The sequence below is a fragment of the Taudactylus pleione genome, unplaced genomic scaffold (assembly GCF_031769625.1).
Source record: "Taudactylus pleione unplaced genomic scaffold, aTauple2 ptg000100l, whole genome shotgun sequence".
NCBI lineage: Eukaryota > Metazoa > Chordata > Amphibia > Anura > Myobatrachidae > Taudactylus > Taudactylus pleione.
Window position 1 is genome coordinate 6,470,133 of NW_028284502.1, and position 22,052 is coordinate 6,492,184.

A 22,052-nucleotide genomic window follows, 5' to 3' on the forward strand; every position below is an offset into this window, starting at 1 on the left:
TGTATTTCACAAAAGAAAGGAGAGAATAAAAACATATTTATTTAATCACTTATTCATTCAAAATTACCAACCGTTTTAAAATTTGATAAAATACATGTCTCAAAAAGCATTTCAAATATTTTTACCAAAAATTATACTTTACATATATTGTTTTTCAATATTAAACAGGGGCTTTTATATGGTGCTGTGGCCTATTTGGTTATAGTGCCTGTCTCATAAACAGGAGATCCTGAGTTCAAATCTCACCAGTACCTTTTATTTGCTTGTCATATATTAGCATGTAGTGTATTGTTGATGCTCAAGAAATAAGACATGTGATTCCTTGAGCAACTTTCACCCCAGTTCACTTGGTCAGCAATACAGTTCATTTCTAGATGCAGTCCATATTAGAAGACAACAAAACATGTTCCTGTTTTGATATAAGCCATATACTCGAATTAAATGTATGCTGTTAGACATGAGAGTTTTCTAGAAAATACTTTGCATTCTGTTTAAGCAACCTCCAGAATAATAATGGAGTTTAGTAAAAGGAGAAGTCCATAGGAAGTGTGAAAATATCTAAAGCAAAGTATGTTTACCAAGATAATTTGGGAGAGTCATTTTAGTCCTAGAGGCTAGGAGAATTATTTAAAAATGAATCAATATTTAGTTCCATAACATTTGCAAACTTCTGTTAGGAAAGTATTTCCAGAAAAAAAAGCTTCAAGTCTCTTGAACAAGCTTCAAGAAAAAAAAACTAACATTAGATCTATATTTAGAAGATAGAGATCTTCATTTGAATTACAAGTTTATTTTTTCTGTTTGTGTATCATAAAAAAGCAAACATTAATCCATTGTAGGATGCTTTTAAAGAGAATGCTATAATAACTGCTACAAAAAATTAATATAAGAGAGTGACTTTGCCTAACCATTTTAAGAAAAACAGTCCTATAATTTTTAAATGAAAGTAGAGAAGAAAACATATACTGAATTTTTTTTTTTAGTTTTACCTTTTCAAGAATCGATTAAGCATCTGCCTTTTTAAGCATCTCAAAAAAAGTTACCATAAAACATACATGAGATATATAATTTTTCATTATATGACACTTTGGAGCAGGTGGTGCTGTGGCTTAGCTGGTTAACACGCCTGTCAAGTAAACTGGAGATCCTGCAATCGAATCTTGGCAGTGACTTTTGTTTAGTTCATTTTCATCACCTTATTATGTAGTTTGTTGGTGATTGATGACAATATGAGATGTGAAAACTTTAGCAGTCTTCTTTCTGGCTTACTTGGTGGACAATGTTCTATGTTTCTAGATAAAGTCTACATCTGACAAACACAAAATAATGCAATATTTCCTTTCTTGAATATAAGCTATATTTTAGCATTAAAATGATGCTAAGGTAAACATCAAATATTTCCATAAAATAGCATGTAAAAAAGCTTCTTTCCATGTGGTGCTGTGGCTTAGTTGGTTAAAGCGCCTCAGCAATGCCTTTGTTTGATTCATTTTCATCTACTAAGAGTGTAGTTTGTTGTTGATTCATTACAATATGAGACGTGACTACTGTAGTAGCTTTCACCCAGGCTTACATGATAAACAATGTACTACATTTCTAGAAAAAGTCCATATCAGAAAAACACAAAATAATGCTATATTCCCATTCTTGAGTATAAGCTATTTTAAAAAAAAATAAGCTGATGCTAAGGTAAACATCAGAAATTTCCAGAAAATAGCATTTATTATGCTTGAGCAAGCACCATGATTAATATTGTGTGCAATCAAAGGAGAATCATGCAGGGAATTTTATAAAATGTCAGCTACAAGTACATTTTCTAAGATAAATAGAGAGAAAGTAATTTTTATCATAACAGCTGGGAGAACAATTGAAAATTAAACAATATTTAGTTCCATAACATCCAAAATTGTGTTAACAAAGTGTTTCCAAAACTGCTTTGCTTTTCTTGTAAAAGCTTAAAGATAAAATGCTAAAAACTGTTCTATCTTTTTAAGATACATTTTAATTTTACTTCATGTTTTAACTATGTGAGCATCAGAAAATACTGGCACTAATTCTCATGTAGGATTCCATTAAAGAGAAATCCATAATAACTGCTACAAAATAGTATACTAGAAAGTCACTTGGCAATACATTGTAAGAAATAAGGGCCTGTATTTCACAAAAGAAAGGAGAGAATAAAAACATATTTATTTAGTCACTTATTCATTCAAAATTACCAACCGTTTTAAACTTTGATACAATACATGTCTCAAAAAGCATTTCAAATATTTTTACCAAAAATTATACTTTACATATATTGTTTTTCAATATTAAACAGGGGCTTTTATGTGGTGCTGTGGCCTAGTTGGTTAAAGTGCCTGTCTCATAAACAGGAGATCCTGAGTTCAAATCTCAGCAGTACCTTTTATTTGCTTGTCATATCTTAGCATGTAGTGTATTGTTGATGCTCAAGAAATAAGACGTGATTCCTTGAGCAACTTTCACCCCAGTTCACTTGGTCAGCAATACAGTTCATTTCTAGATGCAGTCCATATTAGACGACAACAAAACATGTTCCTGTTTTGATATAAGCCATATAGTTGAATTAAATGTATGCTGTTAGACATGAGAGTTTTCTAGAAAATACTTTGCATTCTGTTTAAACAACCTCCAGAATAATAATGGATTTTAGTAAAAGGAGAAGTCCATAGGAAGTGTGAAAATATCTAAAGCAAAGTATGTTTACCAAGATAATTTGGGAGAGTCATTTTAGTCCTAGAGGCTAGGAGAATTATTTAAAAATGAATCAATATTTAGTTCCATAACATTTGCAAACTTCTGTTAGGAAAGTATTTCCAGAAAAAAAAGCTTCAAGTCTCTTGAACAAGCTTCAAGAAAAAAAGCTAACATTAGATCTATATTTAGAAGATAGAGATCTTCATTTGAATTACAAGCTTATTTTTTCTGTTTGTGTATCATAAAAAAGCAAATATTAATCCATTGTAGGATGCTTTTAAAGAGAGTGCTTTAATAACTGCTAGAAAAAATTAATATAAGAGAGTGACTTTGCCAAACCATTTTAAGAAAAACAGTCCTATAATTTTTAAATGAATGTAGAGAAGAAAACATATACTGTATTTTTTTCTTTATTTTTACCTTTTAAAGAATAGATAAGGCATCGGCCTTTTTAAGGATCTCAAAAAATGTTACCATAATACATACATTAGAAATATAATTTTTCATTATATGACACTTTGGAGCAGGTGGTGCTGTGGCTTAGCTGGTTAACATGCCTGTCTAGTAAACAGGAGATCCTGCAATTGAATCTTGGCACTGATTTTTATTTGGTTAATTTTCATCACCTTATTATGTAGTTTGTTGTTGATTCATGACAATATGAGATGTGAAAACTTTAGCAGTCTTCTTTCTGGCTTACTTGGTGGACAATGTTCTATGTTTCTAGATAAAGTCTACATCTGACAAACACAAAATAATGCAATATTTCCTTTCTTGAATATAAGCTATATTTTAGCATTAAAATGATGCTAAGGTAAACATCAGATATTTCCATAAAATAGCATGTAAAAAAGGTTCTTTCCATGTGGTGCTGTGGCTTAGTTGGTTAAAGCGCCTTTCTAGTAAACAGGAGATCCTGAGTTCAAATCTCAGCAGTGCCTTTGTTGGATTCATTTTCATCTACTAAGTATGTAGTTTGTTGTTCATTCATTACAATATGAGACGTGACAACTGTAGTAGCTTTCACCCAGGCTTACTTGTTGAACAATGTACTACATTTCTAGAAAAAGTCCATATCAGAAAAACACAAAATAATGCTATATTCCCATTCTTGAGTATATGCTATTTTTTTAAAAAAAACTGATGCTAAGGTAAACATCAGAAATTTCCAGAAAATAGCATTTATTATGCTTGAGCAAGCTCCATGATTAATATCGTGTGCAGTCAAAGGAGAATCATGCAGGGAATTTTATAAAATGTCAATTACAAGTACATTTTCTAAGATAAATAGAGAGAGAGTAATTTTTATCATAACAGCTGGGAGAACAATTGAAAATTAAACAATATTTAGTTCCATAACATCCAAAATTGTGTTAACAAAGTGTTTCCAAAACTGCTTTGCTTTTCTTGAAAAAGCTTAAAGATAAAATGCTAAAAATTGTTCTATCTTTTTAAGATACTTTTTAATTTTACTTCATGTTTTTACTATGTGAGCATCAGACAATACTGGCACTAATTCTCATGTAGGATTCCATTAAAGAGAAATCCATAATAACTGCTGCAAAATAGTATAATAGAAAGTCACTTGGCAATACATTGTAAGAAATAAGGGCCTGTATTTCACAAAAGAAAGGAGAGAATAAAAACATATTTATTTAGTCACTTATTCATTCAAAATTACCAACCGTTTTAAAATTTGATAAAATACATGTCTCAAAAAGCATTTCAAATATTTTTACCAAAAATTATACTTTACATATATTGTTTTTCAATATTAAACAGGGGCTTTTATGTGGTGCTGTGGCCTAGTTGGTTAAAGTGCCTGTCTCGTAAACAGGAGATGCTGAGTTCAAATCTCAGCAGTACCTTTTATTTGCTTTTCATATCTTAGCATGTAGTGTATTGTTGATGCTCAAGAAATAAGACATGTGATTCCTTGAGCAACTTTCACCCCAGTTCACTTGGTCAGCAATACAGTTCATTTCTAGATGCAGTCCATATTAGAAGACAACAAAACATGTTCCTGTTTTGATATAAGCCATATAGTTGAATTAAATGTATGCTGTTAGACATGAGAGTTTTCTAGAAAATACTTTGCATTCTGTTTAAACAACCTCCAGAATAATAATGGAGTTTAGTAAAAGGAGAAGTCCATAGGAAGTGTGAAAATATCTAAAGCAAAGTATGTTTACCAAGATAATTTGGGAGAGTAATTTTAGTCCTAGAGGCTAGGAGAATTATTTAAAAATGAATCAATATTTAGTTCCATAACATTTGCAAACTTCTATTAGGAAAGTATTTCCAGAAAAAAAAGCTTCAAGTCTCTTGAACAAGCTTCAAGAAAAAAAGCTAACATTACATCTATATTTAGAAGATAGAGATCTTCATTTGAATTACAAGTTTATTTTTTCTGTTTGTGTATCATAAAAAAGCAAACATTAATCCATTGTAGGATGCTTTTAAAGAGAATGCTATAATAACTGCTACAAAAAATTAATATAAGAGAGTGACTTTGCCAAACCATTTTAAGAAAAACAGTCCTATAATTTTTAAATGAATGTAGAGAAGAAAACATATACTGAATTTTTTTTTTTTAGTTTTACCTTTTCAAGAATCGATTAAGCATCTGCCTTTTTAAGCATCTCAAAAAAAGTTACCATAAAACATACATGAGATATATAATTTTTCATTATATAACACTTTGGATCAGGTGGTGCTGTGGCTTAGCTGGTTAACACACCTGTCTAGTAAACAGGAGATCCTGCATTCGAATATTGGCAGTGACTTTTGTTTGGTTAATTTTCATCACCTTATTATGTAGTTTGTTGTTGATTCATGACAATATGAGATGTGAAAACTTTAGCAGCCTTCTTTCTAGCTTACTTGGTGGACAATGTTCTATGTTCCTAGATAAAGTCTATATCTGACAAACACAAAATAATGCAATATTTCCTTTCTTGACTATAAGCTATATTTTAGCATTAAAATGATGCTAAGGTAAACATCAGATATTTCCATAAAATAGCATGTAAAAATGCTACTTTCCATGTGGTGCTGTGGCTTAGTTGGTTAAAGCGCCTGTCTAGTAAACAGGAGATCCTGAGTTCAAATCTCAGCAGTGCCTTTGTTTGATTCATTTTCATCTACTAAGTATGTAGTTTGCTTTTCATTCATTACAATATGAGATGTGACAACTGTAGTAGCTTTCACCCAGGCTTACTTGATGAACAATGTACAACATTTCTAGAAAAAGTCCATATCAGATAAACACAAAATAATGCTATATTCCCATTCTTGAGTAAAAGCTATTTTTTTTAAAATAAACTGATGCTAAGGTAAACATCAGAAATTTCCAGAAAATAGCATTTATTATGCTTGAGCAAGCATCATGATTAATATCGTGTGCAATCAAAGGAGAATCATGCAGGGAATTTTATAAAAAGTCAATTACAAGTAAATTTTCTAAGATAAATAGAGAGAGATTAATTTTTATCATAACAGCTGGCAGAACAATTGAAAATTAAACAATATTTAGTTCCATAACATCCAAAATTGTGTTAACAAAGTGTTTCCAAAACTGCTTTGCTTTTCTTGAAAAAGCTTAAAGATAAAAAATGCTAAAAATTGTTCTATCTTTTTAAGATACTTTTTATTTTTACTTCATGTTTTTACTATGTGAGCATCAGAAAATACTGGCACTAATTCTCATGTAGGATTCCATTAAAGAGAAATCCATAATAACTGCTGCAAAATAGTATAATAGAAAGTCACTTGGCAATACATTGTAAGAAATAAGGGCCTGTATTTCACAAAAGAAAGGAGAGAATAAAAACATATTTATTTAGTCCCTTATTCATTCAAAATTACCAACCGTTTTAAACTTTGATAAAATACATGTCTCAAAAAGCATTTAAAATATTTTTACCAAAAATTATACTTTACATATATTGTTTTTCAATATTAAACAGGGGCTTTTATGTGGTGCTGTGGCCTAGTTGGTTAAAGTGCCTGTCTCATAAACAGGAGATCCTGAGTTCAAATCTCACCAGTACCTTTTATTTGCTTGTCATATCTTAGCATGTAGTGTATTGTTGATGCTCAAGAAATAAGACATGTGATTCCTTGAGCAACTTTCACCCCAGTTCACTTGGTCAGCAATACAGTTCATTTCTAGATGCAGTCCATATTAGAAGACAACAAAACATGTTCCAGTTTTGATATAAGCCATATAGTTGAATTAAATGTATGCTGTTAGACATGAGAGTTTTCTAGAAAATACATTGCATTCTGTATAAACAACCTCCAGAATAATAATGGAGTTTAGTAAAAGGAGAAGTCCATAGGAAGTGTGAAAATATCTAAAGCAAAGTATGTTTACCAAGATAATTTGGGAGAGTCATTTTAGTCCTAGAGGCTAGGAGAATTATTTAAAAATGAATCAATATTTAGTTCCATAACATTTGCAAACTTCTGTTAGGAAAGTATTTCCAGAAAAAAAAGCTTCAAGTCTCTTGAACAAGCTTCAAGAAAAAAGCTAACATTAGATCTATATTTAGAAGATAGAGATCTTCATTTGAATTACAAGTTTAAATTTTTCTGTTTGTGTATCATAAAAAAGCAAACATTAATCCATTGTAGGATGCTTTTAAAGAGAGTGCTATAATAACTGCTAGAAAAAATTAATATAAGAGAGTGACTTTGCCAAACCATTTTAAGAAAAACAGTCCTATAATTTTTAAATGAATGTAGAGAAGAAAACATATACTGTATTTTTTTTCTTTATTTTTACCTTTTAAAAAATCGATTAAGCATCGGCCTTTTTAAGGATCTTAAAAAATTTTGCCATAAAACATACATGAGAAATATAATTTTTCATTATATGACACTTTGGAACAGGTGGTGCTGTGGCTTAGCTGGTTAACACGCCTGTCTAGTAAACTGGATATCCTGCAATCGAATCTTGGCACTGACTTTTGTTTGGTTAATTTTCATCACCTTATTATGTAGTTTGTTGTTGATTCATGACAATACGAGATGTGAAAACTTTAGCAGTCTCCTTTCTGGCTTACTTGGTGGACAATGTTCTATGTTTCTAGATAAAGTCTACATCTGACAAACACAAAATAATGCAATATTTCCTTTCTTGAATATAAGCTATATTTTAGCATTGAAATGATGCTAAGGTAAACATCAGATATTTCCATAAAATAGCATGTATAAAAGCTTTTTTTTCATGTGGTGCTGTGGCTTAGTTGGTTAAAGCACCTGTCTAGTAAACAAGAGATCCTGAGTTCAAATCTCAGCAGTGCCTTTGTTTGATTCATTTTCATCTACTAAGTATGTAGTTTGTTGTTGATTCATTACAATATGAGACGTGACTACTGTAGTAGCTTTCACCCAGGCTTACTTGATGAACAATGTACTACATTTATAGAAAAAGTCCATATCAGAAAAACACAAAATAATGCTATATTCCCATTCTTGAGTATAAGCTATTTTAAAAAAAAATAAACTAATGCTAAGGTAAACATCAGAAATTTCCAGAAAATAGCATTTATTATGCTTGAGCAAGCTCCATGATTAATATTGTGTGCAATCAAAGGAGAATCATGCAGGGAATTTTATAAAATGTCAGTTACAAGTACATTTTCTAAGATAAATAGAGAGAAAGTAATTTTTATCATAACAGCTGGGAGAACAATTGAAAATTAAACAATATTTAGTTCCATAACATCCAAAATTGTGTTAACAAAGTGTTTCCAAAACTGCTTTGCTTTTCTTGTAAAAGCTTAAAGATAAAATGCTAAAAACTGTTCTATCTTTTTAAGATACATTTTAATTTTACTTCATGTTTTAACTATGTGAGCATCAGAAAATACTGGCACTAATTCTCATGTAGGATTCCATTAAAGACAAATCCATAATAACTGCTACAAAATAGTATACTAGAAAGTCACTTGGCAATACATTGTAAGAAATAAGGGCCTGTATTTCACAAAAGAAAGGAGAGAATAAAAACATATTTATTTAGTCACTTATTCATTCAAAATTACCAACCGTTTTAAACTTTGATAAAATACATGTCTCAAAAAGCATTGCAAATATTTTTACCCAAAATTATACTTTCCATATATTGTTTTTCAATATTAAACAGGGGCTTTTATATGGTGCTGTGGCCTATTTGGTTAAAGTTCCTGTCTCGTAAACAGGAGATCCTGAGTTCAAATCTCAGCAGTACCTTTTATTTGCATGTCATATCTTAGCATGTAGTGTATTGTTGATGCTCAAGAAATAAGACATGTGATTCCTTGAGCAACTTTCACCCCAGTTCACTTGGTCAGCAATACAGTTCATTTCTAGATGCAGTCCATATTAGAAGACAACAAAACATGTTCCTGTTTTGATATAAGCCATATAGTTGAATTAAATGTATGCTGTTAGACATGAGAGTTTTCTAGAAAATACTTTGCATTCTGTTTAAAAAACCTCCAGAATAATAATGGAGTTTAGTAAAAGGAGAAGTCCATAGGAAGTGTGAAAATATCAAAAGCAAAGTATGTTTACCAAGATAATTTGGGAAAGAGTAATTTTAGTCCTAGAGGCTAGGAGAATTATTTAAAAATGAATCAATATTTAGTTCCATAACATTTGCAAACTTCTGTTAGGAAAGTATTTCCAGAAAAAAAAGCTTCAAGTCTCTTGAACAAGCTTCAAGAAAAAAAGCTAACATTAGATCTATATTTAGAAGATAGAGATCTTCATTTGAATTACAAGTTTATTTTTTCTGTTTGTGTATCATAAAAAAGCAAACATTAATCCATTGTAGGATGCTTTTAAAGAGAATGCTATAATAACTGCTAGAAAAAATTAATATAAGAGAGTGACTTTGCCAAACCATTTTAAGAAAAACAGTCCTATAATTTTAAATGAATGTAGAGAAGAAAACATATACTGTATTTTTTTTCTTAATTTTTACCTTTTAAAAAATCAATGAAGCATCGGCCTTTTTAAGGATCTCAAAAAATGTTACCATAAAACTTACATGAGAAATATAATTTTTCATTATATGACACTTTGGAGCATGTGGTGCTGTGGCTTAGCTGGTTAACACGCCTGTCTAGTAAACTGGAGATCCTGCAATTGAATCTTGGCACTGACTTTTGTTTGGTTAATTTTCATCACCTTATTATGTAGTTTGTTGTTGATTCATGACAATATGAGATGTGAAAACTTTAGCAGTCTTCTTTCTGGCTTACTTGGTGGACAATGTTCTATGTTTCTAGATAAAGTCTACATCTGACAAACACAAAATAATGCAATATTTCCTTTCTTGAATATAAGCTATATTTTAGCATTGAAATGATGCTAACGTAAACATCAGATATTTCCATAAAATAGCATGTAAAAAACATTCTTTCCATGTGGTGCTATGGCTTAGTTGGTTAAAGCGCCTCAGCAGTGCCTTTGTTTGATTCATTTTCATCTACTAAGTGTGTAGTTTGTTGTTGATTCATTACAATATGAGACGTGACTACTGTAGTAGCTTTCACCCAGGCTTACTTGATGAACAATGTACTACATTTCTAGAAAAAGTCCATATCAGAAAAACACAAAATAATGCTATATTCCCATTCTTGAGTATAAGCTATTTTTTTTTTAAATAAACTGATGCTAAGGTAAACATCTGAAATTTCCAGAAAATAGCATTTATTATGCTTGAGCAAGCTCCATGAATAATATTGTGTGCAATCAAATGAGAATCATGCAGGGAATTTTATAAAATGTCAGTTACAAGTACATTTTATAAGATAAATAGAGAGAAAGTAATTTTTATCATAACAGCTGGGAGAACAATTGAAAATTAAACAATATTTAGTTCCATAACATCCAAAATTGTGTTAACAAAGTGTTTCCAAAACTGCTTTGCTTTTCTTGTAAAAGCTTAAAGATAAAATGCTAAAAACTGTTCTATCTTTTTAAGATACATTTTAGTTTTACTTCATGTTTTAAATATGTGAGCATCAGAAAATACTGGCACTAATTCTCATGTAGGATTCCATTAAAGAGAAATCCATAATAACTGCTACAAAATAGTATACTAGAAAGTCACATGGCAATACATTGTAAGAAATAACGGCCTGTATTTCACAAAAGAAAGGAGAGAATAAAAACATATTTATTTAGTCACTTATTCATTCAAAATTACCAACCGTTTTAAACTTTGATAAAATACATGTCTCAAAAAGCATTTCAAATATTTTTACTAAAAATTATACTTTCCATATATTGTTTTTCAATATAAAACAGGGGCTTTTATATGGTGCTGTGGCCTAGTTGGTTAAAGTTCCTGTCTCATAAACAGGAGATCCTGAGTTCAAATCTCAGCAGTACCTTTTATTTGCTTGTCATATCTTAGCATGTAGTGTATTGTTGATGCTCAAGAAATAAGACATGTGATTCCTTGAGCAACTTTCACCCCAGTTGACTTGGTCAGCAATACAGTTCATTTCTAGATGCAGTCCATATTAGAAGACAACAAAACATGTTCCTGTTTTGATATAAGCCATATACTCGAATTAAATGTATGCTGTTAGACATGAGAGTTTTCTAGAAAATACTTTGCATTCTGTTTAAGCAACCTCCAGAATAATAATGGAGTTTAGTAAAAGGAGAAGTCCATAGGAAGTGTGAAAATATCTAAAGCAAAGTATGTTTACCAAGATAATTTGGGAGAGTCATTTTAGTCCTAGAGGCTATGAGAATTATTTAAAAATGAATCAATATTTAGTTCCATAACATTTGCAAACTTCTGTTAGGAAAGTATTTCCAGAAAAAAAAGCTTCAAGTCTCTTGAACAAGCTTCAAGAAAAAAAACTAACATTAGATCTATATTTAGAAGATAGAGATCTTCATTTGAATTACAAGTTTATTTTTTCTGTTTGTGTATCATAAAAAAGCAAACATTAATCCATTGTAGGATGCTTTTAAAGAGAATGCTATAATAACTGCTACAAAAATTAATATAAGAGAGTGACTTTGCCAAACCATTTTAAGAAAAACAGTTCTATAATTTTTAAATGAATGTAGAGAAGAAAACATATACTGTATTTTTTTTCTTTAGTTTTACCTTTTCAAGAATCGATTAAGCATCGGCCTTATTAAGGATCTCAAAAAAGTTACCATAAAACATACATGAGATATATAATTTTTCATTATATGACACTTTGGAGCAGGTGGTGCTGTGGCTTAGCCAGTTAACACACCTGTCTAGTAAACTGGAGATCCTGCATTCGAATCTTGGCAGTGACTTTTGTTTGGTTAATTTTCATCACATTATTATGTAGTTTGTTGTTGATTCATGACAATATGAGATGTGAAAACTTTAGCAGCCTTCTTTCTAGCTTACTTGGTGGACAATGTTCTATGTTCCTAGATAAAGTCTATATCTGACAAACACAAAATAATGCAATATTTCCTTTCTTGACTATAAGCTATATTTTAGCATTAAAATGATGCTAAGGTAAACATCAGATATTTCCATAAAATAGCATGTAAAAATGCTTCTTTCCATGTGGTGCTGTGGCTTAGTTGGTTAAAGCGCCTCAGCAGTGCCTTAGTTTGATTCATTTTCATCTACTAAGTGTGTAGTTTGTTGTTCATTCATTACAATATGAGACGTGACTACTGTAGTAGCTTTCACCGAGGCTTACTTGATGAACAATGTACTACATTTCTAGAAAAAGTCCATATCAGAAAAACACAAAATAATGCTATATTCCCGTTCTTGAGTATAAGCTATTTTTAAAAAAAAAAAACTAATGCTAAGGTAAACATCAGAAATTTCCAGAAAATAGCATTTATTATGCTTGAGCAAGCTCCATGATTAATATTGTGTGCAATCAAAGGAGAATCATGCAGGGAATTTTATAAAATGTCAGTTACAAGTACATTTTCTAAGATAAATAGAGAGAAAGTAATTTTTATCATAACAGCTGGGAGAACAATTGAAAATTAAACAATATTTAGTTCCATAACATCCAAAATTGTGTTAACAAAGTGTTTCCAAAACTGCTTTGCTTTTCTTGTAAAAGCTTAAAGATAAAATGCTAAAAACTGTTCTATCTTTTTAAGATACATTTTAATTTTACTTCATGTTTTAACTATGTGAGCATCAGAAAATACTGGCACTAATTCTCATGTAGGATTCCATTAAAGAGAAATCCATAATAACTGCTACAATATAGTATACTAGAAAGTCACTTGGCAATACATTGTAAGAAATAAGGGCCTGTATTTCACAAAAGAAAGGAGAGAATAAAAACATATTTATTTAGTCACTTATTCATTCAAAATTACCAACCATTTTAAACTTTGATAAAATACATGTCTCAAAAAGCATTTCAAATATTTATACCCAAAATTATACTTTCCATATATTGTTTTTCAATATTAAACAGGGGCTTTTATATGGTGCTGTGGCCTAGTTGGTTAAAGTGCCTGTCTCATAAACAGGAGATCATGAGTTCAAATCTCAGCAGTACCTTTTATTTGCTTGTCATATCTTAGCATGTAGTGTATTGTTGATGCTCAAGAAATAAGACATGTGATTCCTTGAGCAACTTTCACCCCAGTTCACTTGGTCAGCAATACAGTTCATTTCTAGATGCAGTCCATATTAGATGACAACAAAACATGTTCCTGTTTTGATATAAGCCATATAATTGAATTAAATGTATGCTGTTAGACATGAGAGTTTTCTAGAAAATACTTTGCATTCTGTTTAAACAACCTCCAGAATAATAATGGAGTTTAGTAAAAGGAGAAGTCCATAGGAAGTGTGAAAATATCTAAAGCAAAGTATGTTTACCAAGATAATTTGGGAAAGAGTAATTTTAGTCCTAGAGGCTAGGAGAATTATTTAAAAATGAATCAATATTTAGTTCCATAACATTTGCAAACTTCTGTTAGGAAAGTATTTCCAGAAAAAAAAGCTTCAAGTCTCTTGAACAAGCTTCAAGAAAAAAAGCTAACATTAGATCTATATTTAGAAGATAGAGATCTTCATTTGAATTACAAGTTTATTTTTTCTGTTTGTGTATCATAAAAAAGCAAACATTAATCCATTGTAGGATGCTTTTAAAGAGACTGCTATAATAACTGCTAGAAAAAATTAATATAAGAGAGTGACTTTGCCAAACCATTTTAAGAAAAACAGTCCTATAATTTTAAATGAATGTAGAGAAGAAAACATATACTGTATTTTTTTTCTTAATTTTTACCTTTTAAAAAATCGATTAAGCATCGGCCTTTTTAAGGATCACAAAAAATGTTACCATAAAACATACATGAGAAATATAATTTTTCATTATATGACACTTTGGAGCAGGTGGTGCTGTGGCTTAGCTGGTTAACACGCCTGGCTAGTAAACTGGAGATCCTGCAATTGAGTCTTGGCACTGACTTTTGTTTGGTTAATTTTCATCACCTTATTATGTAGTTTGTTGTTGATTCATGACAATATGAGATGTGAAAACTTTAGCAGTCTTCTTTCTGGCTTACTTGGTGGACAATGTTCTATGTTTCTAGATAAAGTCTACATCTGACAAACACAAAATAATGCAATATTTCCTTTCTTGAATATAAGCTATATTTTAGCATTAAAATGATGCTAAGGTAAACATCAGATATTTCCATAAAATAGCATGTAAAAAACATTCTTTCCATGTGGTGCTGTGGCTTAGTTGGTTAAAGCGCCTCAGCAGTGCCTTTGTTTGATTCATTTTCATCTACTAAGTGTGTAGTTTGTTGTTGATTCATTACAATATGAGACGTGACTACTGTAGTAGCTTTCACCCAGGCTTACTTGATGAACAATGTACTACATTTCTAGAAAAAGTCCATATCAGAAAAACACAAAATAATGCTATATTCCCATTCTTGAGTATAAGCTATTTTTTTTTAAAATAAACTGATGCTAAGGTAAACATCAGAAATTTCCAGAAAATAGCATTTATTATGCTTGAGCAAGCTCCATGATTAATATTGTGTGCAATCAAATGAGAATCATGCAGGGAATTTTATAAAATGTCAGTTACAAGTACATTTTCTAAGATAAATATAGAGAAAGTAATTTTTATCATAACAGCTGGGAGAACAATTGAAAATTAAACAATATTTAGTTCCATAACATCCAAAATTGTGTTAACAAAGTGTTTCCAAAACTGCTTTGCTTTTCTTGTAAAAGCTTAAAGATAAAATGCTAAAAACTGTTCTATCTTTTTAAGATACATTTTAATTTTACTTCATGTTTTAACTATGTGAGCATCAGAAAATACTGGCACTAATTCTCATGTAGGATTCCATTAAAGAGAAATCCATAATAACTGCTGCAAAATAGTATACTAGAAAGTCACTTGGCAATACATTGTAAGAAATGAGGGCCTGTATTTCACAAAAGAAAGGAGAGAATAAAAACATGTTTATTTAGTCACTTATTCATTCAAAATTACCAACCGTTTTAAACTTTGATAAAATACATGTCTCAAAAAGCATTTCAAATATTTTTACCAAAAATTATACTTTCCATATATTGTTTTTCAATATTAAACAGGGGCTTTTATATGGTGCTGTGGCCTATTTGGTTAAAGTTCCTGTCTCATAAACAGGAGATCCTGAGTTCAAATCTCAGCATTACCTTTTATTTGCTTGTCATATCTTAGCATGTAGTGTATTGTTGATGCACAAGAAATAAGACATGTGATTCCTTGAGCAACTTTCACCCCAGTTCACTTGGTCAGCAATACAGTTCATTTCTAGATGCAGTCCATATTAGAAGACAACAAAACATGTTCCTGTTTTGATATAAGCCATATACTCGAATTAAATGTATGCTGTTAGACATGAGAGTTTTCTAGAAAATACTTTGCATTCTGTTTAAGCAACCTCCAGAATAATAATGGAGTTTAGTAAAAGGAGAAGTCCATAGGAAGTGTGAAAATATCTAAAGCAAAGTATGTTTACCAAGATAATTTGGGAGAGTCATTTTAGTCCTAGAGGCTAGGAGAATTATTTAAAAATGAATCAATATTTAGTTCCATAACATTTGCAAACTTCTGTTAGGAAAGTATTTCCAGAAAAAAAAGCTTCAAGTCTCTTGAACAAGCTTCAAGAAAAAAAACTAACATTAGATCTATATTTAGAAGATAGAGATCTTCATTTGAATTACAAGTTTATTTTTTCTGTTTGTGTATCATAAAAAAGCAAACATTAATCGATTGTAGGATGCTTTTAAAGAGAATGTTATAATAACTGCTACAAAAAATTAATATAAGAGAGTGACTTTGCCAAACCATTTTAAGAAAAACAGTTCTATAATTTTTAAATGAATGTAGAGAAGAAAACATATACTGTATTTTTTTTCTTTAGTTTTACCTTTTCAAGAATCGATTAAGCATCGGCCTTATTAAGGATCTCAAAAAAGTTACCATAAAACATACATGAGATATATAATTTTTCATTATATGACACTTTGGAGCAGGTGGTGCTGTGGCTTAGCCAGTTAACACACCTGTCTAGTAAACTGGAGATCCTGCATTCGAATCTTGGCAGTGACTTTTGTTTGGTTAATTTTCATCACATTATTATGTAGTTTGTTGTTGATTCATGACAATATGAGATGTGAAAACTTTAGCAGCCTTCTTTCTAGCTTACTTGGTGGACAATGTTCTATGTTCCTAGATAAAGTCTATATCTGACAAACACAAAATAATGCAATATTTCCTTTCTTGAATATAAGCTATATTTTAGCATTAAAATGATGCTAAGGTAAACATCAGATATTTCCATAAAATAGCATGTAAAAATGCTTCTTTCCATGTGGTGCTGTGGCTTAGTTGGTTAAAGCGCCTCAGCAGTGCCTTAGTTTGATTCATTTTCATCTACTAAGTGTGTAGTTTATTGTTCATTCATTACAATATGAGACGTGACTACTGTAGTAGCTTTCACCGAGGCTTACTTGATGAACAATGTACTACATTTCTAGAAAAAGTCCATATCAGAAAAACACAAAATAATGCTATATTCCCATTCTTGAGCATAAGCTATTTTAAAAAAAAAAAAACTAATGCTAAGGTAAACATCAGAAATTTCCAGAAAATAGCATTTATTATGCTTGAGCAAGCTCCATGATTAATATTGTGTGCAATCAAAGGAGAATCATGCAGGGAATTTTATAAAATGTCAGTTACAAGTACATTTTCTAAGATAAATAGAGAGAAAGTAATTTTTATCATAACAGCTGGGAGAACAATTGAAAATTAAACAATATTTAGTTCCATAACATCCAAAATTGTGTTAACAAAGTGTTTCCAAAACTGCTTTGCTTTTCTTGTAAAAGCTTAAAGATAAAATGCTAAAAACTGTTCTATCTTTTTAAGATACATTTTAATTTTACTTCATGTTTTAACTATGTGAGCATCAGAAAATACTGGCACTAATTCTCATGTAGGATTCCATTAAAGAGAAATCCATAATAACTGCTACAAAATAGTATACTAGAAAGTCACTTGGCAATACATTGTAAGAAATAAGGGCCTGTATTTCACAAAAGAAAGGAGAGAATAAAAACATATTTATTTAGTCACTTATTCATTCAAAATTACCAACCATTTTAAACTTTGATAAAATACATGTCTCAAAAAGCATTTCAAATATTTATACCCAAAATTATACTTTCCATATATTGTTTTTCAATATTAAACAGGGGCTTTTATATGGTGCTGTGGCCTAGTTGGTTAAAGTGCCTGTCTCGTAAACAGGAGATCATGAGTTCAAATCTCAGCAGTACCTTTTATTTGCTTGTCATATCTTAGCATGTAGTGTATTGTTGATGCTCAAGAAATAAGACATGTGATTCCTTGAGCAACTTTCACCCCAGTTCACTTGGTCAGCAATACAGTTCATTTCTAGATGCAGTCCATATTAGATGACAACAAAACATGTTCCTGTTTTGATATAAGCCATATAATTGAATTAAATGTATGCTGTTAGACATGAGAGTTTTCTAGAAAATACTTTGCATTCTGTTTAAACAACCTCCAGAATAATAATGGAGTTTAGTAAAAGGAGAAGTCCATAGGAAGTGTGAAAATATCTAAAGCAAAGTATGTTTACCAAGATAATTTGGGAAAGAGTAATTTTAGTCCTAGAGGCTAGGAGAATTATTTAAAAATGAATCAATATTTAGTTCCATAACATTTGCAAACTTCTGTTAGGAAAGTATTTCCAGAAAAAAAAGCTTCAAGTCTCTTGAACAAGCTTCAAGAAAAAAAGCTAACATTAGATCTATATTTAGAAGATAGAGATCTTCATTTGAATTACAAGTTTATTTTTTCTGTTTGTGTATCATAAAAAAGCAAACATTAATCCATTGTAGGATGCTTTTAAAGAGACTGCTATAATAACTGCTAGAAAAAATTAATATAAGAGAGTGACTTTGCCAAACCATTTTAAGAAAAACAGTCCTATAATTTTAAATGAATGTAGAGAAGAAAACATACTGTATTTTTTTTCTTAATTTTTACCTTTTAAAAAATCGATTAAGCATCGGCCTTTTTAAGGATCACAAAAAATGTTACCATAAAACATACATGAGAAATATAATTTTTCATTATATGACACTTTGGAGCAGGTGGTGCTGTGGCTTAGCTGGTTAACACGCCTGGCTAGTAAACTGGAGATCCTGCAATTGAGTCTTGGCACTGACTTTTGTTTGGTTAATTTTCATCACCTTATTATGTAGTTTGTTGTTGATTCATGACAATATGAGATGTGAAAACTTTAGCAGTCTTCTTTCTGGCTTACTTGGTGGACAATGTTCTATGTTTCTAGATAAAGTCTACATCTGACAAACACAAAATAATGCAATATTTCCTTTCTTGAATATAAGCTATATTTTAGCATTAAAATGATGCTAAGGTAAACATCAGATATTTCCATAAAATAGCATGTAAAAAACATTCTTTCCATGTGGTGCTGTGGCTTAGTTGGTTAAAGCGCCTCAGCAGTGCCTTTGTTTGATTCATTTTCATCTACTAAGTGTGTAGTTTGTTGTTGATTCATTACAATATGAGACGTGACTACTGTAGTAGCTTTCACCCAGGCTTACTTGATGAACAATGTACTACATTTCTAGAAAAAGTCCATATCAGAAAAACACAAAATAATGCTATATTCCCATTCTTGAGTATAAGCTATTTTTTTTTAAAATAAACTGATGCTAAGGTAAACATCAGAAATTTCCAGAAAATAGCATTTATTATGCTTGAGCAAGCTCCATGATTAATATTGTGTGCAATCAAATGAGAATCATGCAGGGAATTTTATAAAATGTCAGTTACAAGTACATTTTCTAAGATAAATATAGAGAAAGTAATTTTTATCATAACAGCTGGGAGAACAATTGAAAATTAAACAATATTTAGTTCCATAACATCCAAAATTGTGTTAACAAAGTGTTTCCAAAACTGCTTTGCTTTTCTTGTAAAAGCTTAAAGATAAAATGCTAAAAACTGTTCTATCTTTTTAAGATACATTTTAATTTTACTTCATGTTTTAACTATGTGAGCATCAGAAAATACTGGCACTAATTCTCATGTAGGATTCCATTAAAGAGAAATCCATAATAACTGCTACAAAATAGTATACTAGAAAGTCACTTGGCAATACATTGTAAGAAATAAGGGCCTGTATTTCACAAAAGAAAGGAGAGAATAAAAACATGTTTATTTAGTCACTTATTCATTCAAAATTACCAACCGTTTTAAACTTTGATAAAATACATGTCTCAAAAAGCATTTCAAATATTTTTACCAAAAATTATACTTTCCATATATTGTTTTTCAATATTAAACAGGGGCTTTTATATGGTGCTGTGGCCTAGTTGGTTAAAGTTCCTGTCTCATAAACAGGAGATCCTGAGTTCAAATCTCAGCAGTACCTTTTATTTGCTTGTCATATCTTAGCATGTAGTGTATTGTTAATGCACAAGAAATAAGACATGTGATTCCTTGAGCAACTTTCACCCCAGTTCACTTGGTCAGCAATACAGTTCATTTCTAGATGCAGTCCATATTAGAAGACAACAAAACATGTTCCTGTTTTGATATAAGCCATATACTCGAATTAAATGTATGCTGTTAGACATGAGAGTTTTCTAGAAAATACTTTGCATTCTGTTTAAGCAACCTCCAGAATAATAATGGAGTTTAGTAAAAGGAGAAGTCCATAGGAAGTGTGAAAATATCTAAAGCAAAGTATGTTTACCAAGATAATTTGGGAGAGTCATTTTAGTCCTAGAGGCTAGGAGAATTATTTAAAAATGAATCAATATTTAGTTCCATAACATTTGCAAACTTCTGTTAGGAAAGTATTTCCAGAAAAAAAAGCTTCAAGTCTCTTGAACAAGCTTCAAGAAAAAAAACTAACATTAGATCTATATTTAGAAGATAGAGATCTTCATTTGAATTACAAGTTTATTTTTTCTGTTTGTGTATCATAAAAAAGCAAACATTAATCCATTGTAGGATGCTTTTAAAGAGAATGCTATAATAACTGCTAGAAAAAATTAATATAAGAGAGTGACTTTGCCAAACCATTTTAAGAAAAACAGTTCTATAATTTTTAAATGAATGTAGAGAAGAAAACATATACTGTATTTTTTTTCTTTAGTTTTACCTTTTCAAGAATCGATTAAGCATCGGCCTTTTTAAGGATCTCAAAAAAAGTTACCATAAAAAATACATGAGATATACAATTTTTCATTATATGATACTTTGGGCAGGTGGTGCTGTGGCTTAGCCGGTTAACACACCTGTCTAGTAAACAGGAGATCCTGCATTCGAATCTTGGCAGTGACTTTTGTTTGGTTAATTTTCATCTCCTTATTATGTAGTTTGTTGTTTATTCATGACAATATGAGATGTGAAAACTTTAGCAGCCTTCTTTCTGGCTTACTTGGTGGACAATGTTCTATGTTTCTAGATAAAGTCTATATCTGACAAACACAAAATAATGCAATATTTCCTTTCTTGAATATAAGCTATATTTTAGCATTAAAATGATGCTAAGGTAAACATCAGATATTTCCATAAAATAGCATGTAAAAATGCTTCTTTCCATGTGGTGCTGTGGCTTAGTTGGTTAAGGCGCCTCAGCAGTGCCTTAGTTTGATTCATTTTCATCTACTAAGTGTGTAGTTTGTTGTTGATTCATTACAATATGAGACGTGACTACTGTAGTAGCTTTCACCCAGGCTTACTTGATGAACAATGTACTACATTTCTAGAAAAAGTCCATATCAGAAAAACACAAAATAATGCTATATTCCCATTCTTGAGTATAAGCTATTTTTAAAAAAAATAAACTAATGCTAAGGTAAACATCAGAAATTTCCAGAAAATAGCATTTATTATGCTTGAGCAAGCTCCATGATTAATATTGTGTGCAATCAAAGGAGAATCATGCAGGGAATTTTATAAAATGTCAGCTACAAGTACATTTTCTAAGATAAATAGAGAGAAAGTAATTTTTATCATAACAGCTGCGAGAACAATTGAAAATTAAACAATATTTAGATCCATAACATCCAAAATTGTGTTAACAAAGTGTTTCCAAAACTGCTTTGCTTTTCTTGTAAAAGCTTCAAGATAAAATGCTAAAAACTGTTCTATCTTTTTAAGATACATTTTAATTTTACTTCATGTTTTAACTATGTGAGCATCAGAAAATACTGGCACTAATTCTCATGTAGGATTCCATTAAAGAGAAATCCATAATAACTGCTACAAAATAGTATACTAGAAAGTCACTTGGCAATACATTGTAAGAAATAAGGGCCTGTATTTCACAAAAGAAAGGAGAGAATAAAAACATATTTATTTAGTCACTTATTCATTCAAAATTACCAACCATTTTAAACTTTGATAAAATACATGTCTCAAAAAGCATTTCAAATATTTTTACCCAAAATTATACTTTCCATATATTGTTTTTCAATATTAAACAGGGGCTTTTATATGGTGCTGTGGCCTAGTTGGTTAAAGTGCCTGTCTCGTAAACAGGAGATCCTGAGTTCAAATCTCAGCAGTACCTTTTATTTGCTTGTCATATCTTAGCATGTAGTGTATTGTTGATGCTCAAGAAATAAGACATGTGATTCCTTGAGCAACTTTCACCCCAGTTCACTTGGTCAGCAATACAGTTCATTTCTAGATGCAGTCCATATTAGAAGACAACAAAACATGTTCCTGTTTTGATATAAGCCATATAGTTGAATT

General features: G+C 30.5%; 7 non-coding genes across 7 annotated transcripts; all 7 read left to right on the forward strand.

The window, feature by feature from the left end:
- Positions 1–3,585: 3,585 nt before the first annotated feature.
- On the forward strand, positions 3,586–3,659 carry TRNAT-AGU (transfer RNA threonine (anticodon AGU)). The gene has a single exon. It is a non-coding gene; the product is annotated as a tRNA-Thr (tRNA).
- An 853-nt stretch (positions 3,660–4,512) lies between these two features.
- On the forward strand, positions 4,513–4,586 carry TRNAT-CGU (transfer RNA threonine (anticodon CGU)). The gene has a single exon. It is a non-coding gene; the product is annotated as a tRNA-Thr (tRNA).
- A 1,182-nt stretch (positions 4,587–5,768) lies between these two features.
- On the forward strand, positions 5,769–5,842 carry TRNAT-AGU (transfer RNA threonine (anticodon AGU)). Its single transcript has one exon. It is a non-coding gene; the product is annotated as a tRNA-Thr (tRNA).
- A 2,113-nt stretch (positions 5,843–7,955) lies between these two features.
- On the forward strand, positions 7,956–8,029 carry TRNAT-AGU (transfer RNA threonine (anticodon AGU)). The gene has a single exon. It is a non-coding gene; the product is annotated as a tRNA-Thr (tRNA).
- Positions 8,030–8,884: 855 nt separating this feature from the next.
- TRNAT-CGU (transfer RNA threonine (anticodon CGU)) lies at positions 8,885–8,958 on the forward strand. The gene has a single exon. It is a non-coding gene; the product is annotated as a tRNA-Thr (tRNA).
- An 8,533-nt stretch (positions 8,959–17,491) lies between these two features.
- On the forward strand, positions 17,492–17,565 carry TRNAT-CGU (transfer RNA threonine (anticodon CGU)). Its single transcript has one exon. It is a non-coding gene; the product is annotated as a tRNA-Thr (tRNA).
- Positions 17,566–21,793: 4,228 nt separating this feature from the next.
- On the forward strand, positions 21,794–21,867 carry TRNAT-CGU (transfer RNA threonine (anticodon CGU)). The gene has a single exon. It is a non-coding gene; the product is annotated as a tRNA-Thr (tRNA).
- Positions 21,868–22,052: the final 185 nt, after the last annotated feature.